Raw genomic sequence first — 8,144 nt, 5'->3', positions numbered from 1 at the left:
TATATGGAGGTCCGTAACTCCGATTGGCCTGAAGCCTTCGCCGTGATTTTTTCCCCGAATATTAGCTTTCTTGAGGCAAAAGAAGAGCGTCAACCGCTGAGGGTAGGGGGCGCGCCCTAAGGGGGGGGGGCGCCCCCCTGCCTCGCGACCACCTCGGGCACTGGTTCGCGTTGATTTTCCTTCCGAATTTTCCATATATTTCCAAAAATAAGGTCCGTCCGTTTTTATCCCGTTTGGACTCCGTTTGACATGGATATTCTGCGAAACCAAAAACATGCAACAGACAGGAACTGGCACTGGGCACTGGATCAATATGTTAGTCCCAAAAATAGTATAAAAAGTTGCCAAAAGTATAGATACGACGAAAAGTTGAATACGACGAAGTTGCCAAAAGTATAGATACGACCAAAAGTTGCCAAAAGTATATGAAAGTTGAATAATATTGGCATGGAACAATAAAAAATTATAGATACGACGAAGATGTATCAGTAAGTAACAAGTAATTTACTTTCACATGCTTACTTTACATATAGAATGCCTTACCCGCCGCTATCTTCTTCATCGCATCAATCTCCTGGAGGGCCTTTTGGGCTTCGGCCTTGGCACTCTTTGCACTCTCAAGGGCCGTGGTAAGCTCGGACTCTCGCGTCTTCAAGTCAAGCTCCAGCGCCTCGTGCTTCATCACGAGAGCGTGGAGCTCTTGCTGCACCTCGCCCACCCGTTCCTCATGCCTCTCCCGCCCGGTGCGCTCCTTGGCCGCTTTGTTTTCGGCCTCGGATAGCACTTGCTTCAGGGTCGCCCCCTCGGTCGTGGCCCCTGGCAAATTTACGATAATCCTGTCATTTTGCAATCGTTTTCCTTTTATATAGATCCATAGACTAGGTACTACTTACCTTTGTTCTCCTCGAGCTGCCTCTTGGCAAGGCTGAGCTCTTCCTTGGACCCTGTAAGGTCCTGCTTCAGTGCGGCGACCTCCGCAGTCAGTGCGGCAGAGGCCAGCAGTGAAGCCTGCATACACATATAGACATACTTATATTAGACTCCTGCGATATTGTTTGATCCTATGTTCGGCTTTTCTTTGTGAACACCGAACAGAGCATCAGGGGCTACTGTCTATGCGGTAATATTTCTCCTATATTTCAAAAACTTACCTCAAAGCCTGTTAGAAGGCTAGCACAGGCTTCAGTCAGTCCGCTCTTGGCGGCCTGAACCTTCTGGACCACCGCACTCATAATAATGCGGTGCTCTTCGTCAATGGAAGCGCTGCGAAGCACTCCCAGCAGATTGTCCGGTGCCTCTAGATGGGAAAAGGACACCGGCACAGGCGTCTTGCCCCTCTTGGAAGGAGGCCACCTGCCCGAGTCCGGAACCACTGGAGGTTCCGGCGCGGTGTTCGGCTGAGGGCCGAACTCGAAGGCCTCAGGGGCTTTGCTCCCCTGCTCCTGGAGTCCGGAAGGTCGCTTTGAGGCACCTCCGGGACTGTCTCCCCTCGACCCAGTGCCTCTTGAGACAACACCTCGGCGTTGTCCGTAGGGCAAGGGGAGGTGGCGGTCGAAAGTAGATCGCTATCCATATCCGACGAGCCCAGGGAGCCGTCCGGCGAGGATACATCGATACGGGTTCGGGGCGGTCTGCACAATCATAATTCGGCGTTAGGAGAAGCAGTGTGACAAAGGAATGCTATGAGTTACTCAGGTATCCGAATACTTACGACTTTGCCAGGGGCTTGGCCCTGAGCAACCACTCGTCTTCACCTTCGGCGGCGGTGGTGGAGTAGTCCAGAAGGAGAGTCCTTCCCTTCTTAGACCCTTCGCCCTCCAGTAGGGGCGGCCTTCCTTTTCTTGTCTCCCCCGACTGGAGGGGGAACACCTTCATCTTCCTCCTCGTCTTCGGGGGAGGAGTGCATCGCGGAGTTATCGGACGATGAGTCCGATAACACCTGGCGCCGGGAGCTCTTTCGGGTTCCCTTGGCCTTCTTGGTCTTCTCTGGCACCTTGTAAGGAGCCGGAGTCAGCATCTCCGTCAGGAGAGTGTCCGCAGTATCTTCGGGCAGAGGGGCCGGACAGTTAATCTGCCCCGACATGTCCACCCAGTCCTGTCAAAGGCATGGAGATCAGACCCCACACATGGTTAAGCTAGGGGAAATAGATATCCTACCAGATGTATGGAACTCACCGAATGCGCTCAGCGCTTCGCGCTTAACCCGCGGTCCTTGGTGAGAGAGGGAGGGACCTCTGCGCCCTTGAACAACACCTTCCAGACGTCCTTGTGCATCGTGTCGAAGAGCTCGCTCAGAGTCTGGTGCTGGGCCAGGTCAAACTCCCAGAAGTTGAAGTCCCGTTGTTGGCACGGCAGGATCCGGCGGATGAGCATGACCTGGACTATGTTGACAAGCTTGAGCTTCTTGCTTGCCATGTTCAGGATACATTTCTGGAGTACGTCCAGCTCCACCGATGAACCCCATGACAAGCCCTTCTCTTTCCAGGAAGTGAGCCATGTGGGGAATCCGGATCGAAACTTGGGGGCAGCCACGCATTTGGTGTCGCGCGGCTTGGTGATGTAGAACCACGCCGATTGCCACCCCTTTATGATCTCCATGAAGGAGCCTTCAAGCCATATAACGTTGGGCATCTTGCCCATGATGGCTCCACCGCATTCTGCTTGTTGGCCGCCCACCACCTTCGGCTTGATATTGAAGGTCTTTAACCACAGGCCGAAGTGGGGCCGGATGCGGAGGAAAGCCTCACACACGACGATGAACTCCGAAATGTTGAGGATGAAGTTCGGGACCAGATCATGAAAGTCCAGCCCGTAGTAGAACATGAGACCACGGACGAATGGATGGAGGGGAAACCCCAGTCCGTGAGGAAGTGGTGGAGGAAAACTATCCTCTCATGAGGTTCAGGGGTAGGAACGATCTGCCCCGCAGCAGGCAGCCGATGCGCTATATTCGCGGCCAAGTATCCGGCTCCGCGCAGCTTCTTGATGTGTCCCTCTATAACGGAGGAAGTCATCCATTTGCCTCCCACTCCGGACATGATTGGAGAAGGTTGAGGGGAAGGATGTGGGCTTGGGCGTTGGAGCTCGAGTGCGCAAGAGTGGATGAGCAAGGAGGAAGAAGGCGTGGGTAGAAAAAAGGTTAAACCTTGTCCCTTTATAAGGGCGGCCGAAACTATGAGCCCCCACTAGCCTGGTAAAACTCGCTTATCCCCCAAGCGCCGTAATCGATGGTGCGGTTGGGTTACCCACGCCCGTATTGATGAGAATCCCGTAATAAGGGGAACACGATCTCTGCTTTGACAAGACGTGTCAAGAAACTGCCTCGCGTTGTGTGCGGGGCTAGTTAAAGGAAATGGTTTGAATAATTACCGGGCCATGGCATAATGTCATGTTGCCAAAACGTGTCAGCAAATTAGATTTGCGGAAATATTATTCTCTCTACGATGGTATGTGGAACTTATTTTACAGGGTCGGACACTATCCTTGTATTCAAATTTTTCCGTGATGTATTCAGAGGAGGAACCCGCCTTGCAATGCCGAAGACAATACTGCGCGCCGGACTCATCGTCATTGAAGCCTGGTTTAGGGGCTACTGAGGGAGTCCTGGATTAGGGGGTCTCCGGACAGCCGGACTGTTAGACTATGAAGATACAAGATTGAAGACTTCGTCTCGTGTCCGGATGGGACTCTACTTGGCGTGGAAGGCAAGCTAGGCAGTACGGATATGGATATCTCCTCCTTTGTAACCGACCTTGTGTAACCCTAGCCCCCTCCAGTGTCTATATAAACCAGAGGGTTTTAGTCCGTAGGACAACATACAATCATACCATAGGCTAGCTTCTAGGGTTTAGCCTGTCCGATCTCGTGGTAGATAAACTCTTGTAATACTCATATCATCAAGAATAAATCAAGCAGGATGTAGGGTTTTTACCTCCATCAAGAGGGCCCGAACCTGGGTAAAACATCGTGTCCCCTGCCTCCTGTTACCATCCGCCTTAGACGCACAGTTCGGGACCCCCTACCCGAGATCCGCCGGTTTTGACACCGACATCTACCATCATCGTTCAAGTTAGCTTTCTCTAGGATCGCATTAAAATTCAACGGAACAATAACACGGGCCATTTATCTACAACAACATAGACACGCAAAATACTATCAGGTACTAAGTTCATGATAAATTAAAGTTCAATTAATCATATTACTTAAGAACTCCCACTTAGACAGACATCCCTCTAATCATCTAAGTGATCACGTGATCCATATCAACTAAACCATGTACGATCATCTCGTGAGATAGAGTAGTTTACAATGGTGAACATCACTATGTTGGTCATATCTACTATATGATTCACGCTCGACCTTTCAGTCTCAGTGTTTCGAGGCCATATCTGCATATGCTAGGCTCGTCAAGTTTAACCCGAGTATTCTGCTTGTGCAAAACTGGCTTGCACCCGTTGTATGTGAACATAGAGCTTATCACACTCGATCATCACGTGGTGTCTCGGCACGAGGAATTGTAGCAACGGTGCATACTCAGGGAGAACACTTATACCTTGAAATTTAGTGAGAGATCATCTTATAATGCTACCGCCGTACTAAGCAAAATAAGATGCATAAAGGATAAACATCACATGCAATCAATATAAGTGATATGATATGGCCATCATCATCTTGTGCCTTTGATCTCCATATCCAAAGCACCGTCACGATCACCATCGTCACTGACTTGACACCTTGATCTCCATCGTAGCATCATTGTCGTCTCGTCAACTATTGCTTCTACGACTATCACTACCACTTAGTGATAAAGCAAAGCAATTACATGGCGATTGCATTTCATACAATAAAGCGACAACCATATGGCTCCTTCTAGTTGCCAATAGTTGTGTTACAACATATGATCATCTCATAGAACAATTTATATAATCATGTCTTGACCATATCACATCACAACATGCCCTACAAAAACAAGTTAGACGTCCTCTACTTTATTGTTGCAAGTTTTACGTGGCTGCTACGGGCTTAGCAAGAACCATTCTTACCTATGCATCAAAAACCACAACGCGGTATAGTGATTGCTTTTTGATCTTTAGAAAGAACCCTGTTCGTTGAATTCGATTCAACTAAAGTTGGAGAAACAGACACCCACTAGCCACCTGTGTGCGAAGCATGTTGGTAGAACCAGTCTCGCGTAAGCGTACGCGTAATGTCGGTCTGAGCCGCTTCATCCAACAATACCGCTGAATCAAGAATCAACTAGTGATGGCAAGCAATATGTATAAACCCACGCCCATAACTCCTTTGTGTTCTACTCATGCATATAACATCTACGCATAGACCTAACTCGGATGCCACTATTGGGGAACGCAATATTTCAATTTTTTTCCTATGATCACGCCATATCTATCTAGGAGATGCATAACAACGAGATAGGGAGAGTATGTCTACGTACCCTCGTAGACTGAAAGCGGAAGCGTTATGAAACACGGTTGATGTAGTTGAACGTCTTCGCGATCCAACCGATCAAGTATCGAACGCACGTCTCCTTTGCGATATGCACATGTTCAGATCGGTGACGTCCCTCGTACTCTTAATCCAGCAGAGGCCGAGGGGGAGTTTCGTCAGCACGACGGCATGATGACGGTGATGATGAAGTTACCGACGTAGGGCTTCGCCTAAGCACTACAACGATATGACCGAGGTGGAATTCTGTGGAGGGGGGCACCACACATGGCTAAACAATCAACTTGTGTGTCTATGGGGTGCCCCCGCCCCCGTATATAAAGGAGTGGAGGAGGGGAGGGCCGGCCCTCATATGGCGCGCCCAAGGGGGGAGTCCTACTCCCAGTAGGAGTAGGTTTCCCCTCTTCCTAGTAGGAGTAGGAGAAGAAGGAAGAGGGAGAGAGAGGGAAGGAAAGGGGGGCTGGCCCCCACCCAATTCGGATTGGGCTTTGGGGGGAGGGGTGCGCCCTCCACCTGGCTGCCGCCTCCTCTCTCCCACTAAGGCCCATTGACTCCCCAGGGGGTTCTGGTAACCCCCCGGTACTCCGGTAAATGCCTGAACTCATCCAGAACCATTCCGATGTCCAAACATAGCCTTCCAATATATCAATCTTTATGTCTAGACCATTTAGAGACTCCTTGTCATGTCCATGATCACATCTGGGACTCCAAACTACCTTCGGTACATCAAAACACATAAACTCATAATATCGATCATCATCGAACGTTAAGCGTGCGGACACTACGGGTTCGAGAACTATGTAGACATGACCGAGACTCACTTCCGGTCAATAACCAATAGTGGAACCTGGATGCTCATATTGGTTCTACATATTCTATGGAGATCTTTATCAGTCGAACTGCATAACAACATACGTTGTTCCTTTTGTCATCGGTATGTTACTTGCCTGAGATTTGATCGTCGACATCTCAATACCTAGTTCAATCTTGTTACAGGCAAGTCTCCTTACTCGTTCCGTAATGCAACATCCAAAAACTAACTCATTAGTCACATTTCTTGCAAGGCGTATAGTGATCTGCATTACTGAGAGGGCCCAGAGATACCTCTCCGACAATCGGAGTGACAAATCCTAATATCGATCTATGCCAACTCAACAAACACCATCGGAGACACTTGTAGATTATCTTTATAGTCACTCAGTTACATTGTGACATTTGATAGCACACTAAGTGTTCCTTTGGTATTCGGGAGTTGCATAATCTCATAGTCATAGGAACATGTATAAGTCATGGAGAAAGCAATAGCAATAAACTAAACGATCATAGTGCTAAGCTAATGGATGGGTCAAGTCAATCACATCATTCTCTAATGATGTGATCCCGTTCATCAAATGACAACTCATGTCTATGGTTAGGAAACTTAACCATCTTTGATTAACGAGCTAGTCAAGTAGAGGCATACTAGTGACTTTCTGTTTGTCTATGTATTCACACATGTACTAAGTTTCTGGTTAATACAATTCTAGCATGAATAATAAAAATTTATCATGATATAAGGAAATATAAATAACAACTTTATTATTGCCTCTAGGGCATATTTCCGGTTAATACAATTCTAGCATGAATAATAAACATTTATCATGATATAGGGAAACATAAATAACAACTTTATTATTTCCTCTAGGGCATATTTCCTTCACGTCGTCACCTGCCTTCCTTTGCAATGAATCTTGCACAACCCAGATGCGACTGGAAGGATCGTGGAGTGGGCATTGGAGCTGTCGAGCTTTGGCCTCAAGTTTGAAAGTACTTCAACAATCAAAAGCCAAGCCTTGGCAGAGCTCATAGCAGAATGGACCGCAACGACCGACGAAGAGATTCAAGAGACCACCCTTCCCAGCAAGGAAATGTGCCGCGATTGGATTATGTACTTTGATGAAGCTTTCTCACTGCAAGGTGCTGGTGCCGGCGTGCTACTCGTCGCACCCACCAGAGAGCGCCTCAAGTACGTAGTCCAGATGCACTTTCCCCGGGAAAAATCAACGAACAACATGGCAGAGTATGAGGGATTGCTTGCCGGTCTCAGGATTGCGGCATACCTTGGAATCAGGTAGCTCATCATCAGAGGGGATTCACAGCTCATCGTTAAGCAAGTTAACAAGGATTACCAGAGCCCGTTGATGGAGGCTTATGTGGATGAAGTGAGGAAGTTGGAGGAGCGTTTTGACGCCCTACAAGCGGAGCATGTTCCCCGAGCAGAGAACAACATTGCAGACGACTTGTCAAAACATGTTGCCCTCAAGTTTCCTGTGGAACCAGGTACTTTTGTGCTTCAATTAACTCAGCCATCCATTGAGCCATCAGCAGGATAGAACAAGCGAAGGAAGGCAGGCTGTCGGTGTCAAAATCCGGCGGATCTCGGGTAGGGGGTCCCGAACTGTGCATCTAAGGCGGATGGTAACAGGAGGCAGGGGCACGATGTTTTACCCAGGTTCGGGCCCTCTTGATGGAGGTAAAACCCTACGTCCTGCTTGATTATTCTTGATAATATGAGTACTACAAGAGTTGATCTACCACGAGATCGGAGAGGCTAAACCCTAGAAGCTAGCCTATGGTATGATTGTCTGTTGTACTACAGACTAAAACCCTCCGGTCTATATAAACACCGGAGGGGGCTAGGG

This window comes from Triticum dicoccoides, chromosome 2A (genome assembly GCF_002162155.2).
Source record: "Triticum dicoccoides isolate Atlit2015 ecotype Zavitan chromosome 2A, WEW_v2.0, whole genome shotgun sequence".
In the NCBI taxonomy this organism is placed as follows: Eukaryota; Viridiplantae; Streptophyta; class Magnoliopsida; order Poales; family Poaceae; genus Triticum; species Triticum dicoccoides.
Note: the sequence above shows the minus strand (reverse complement) of the source record.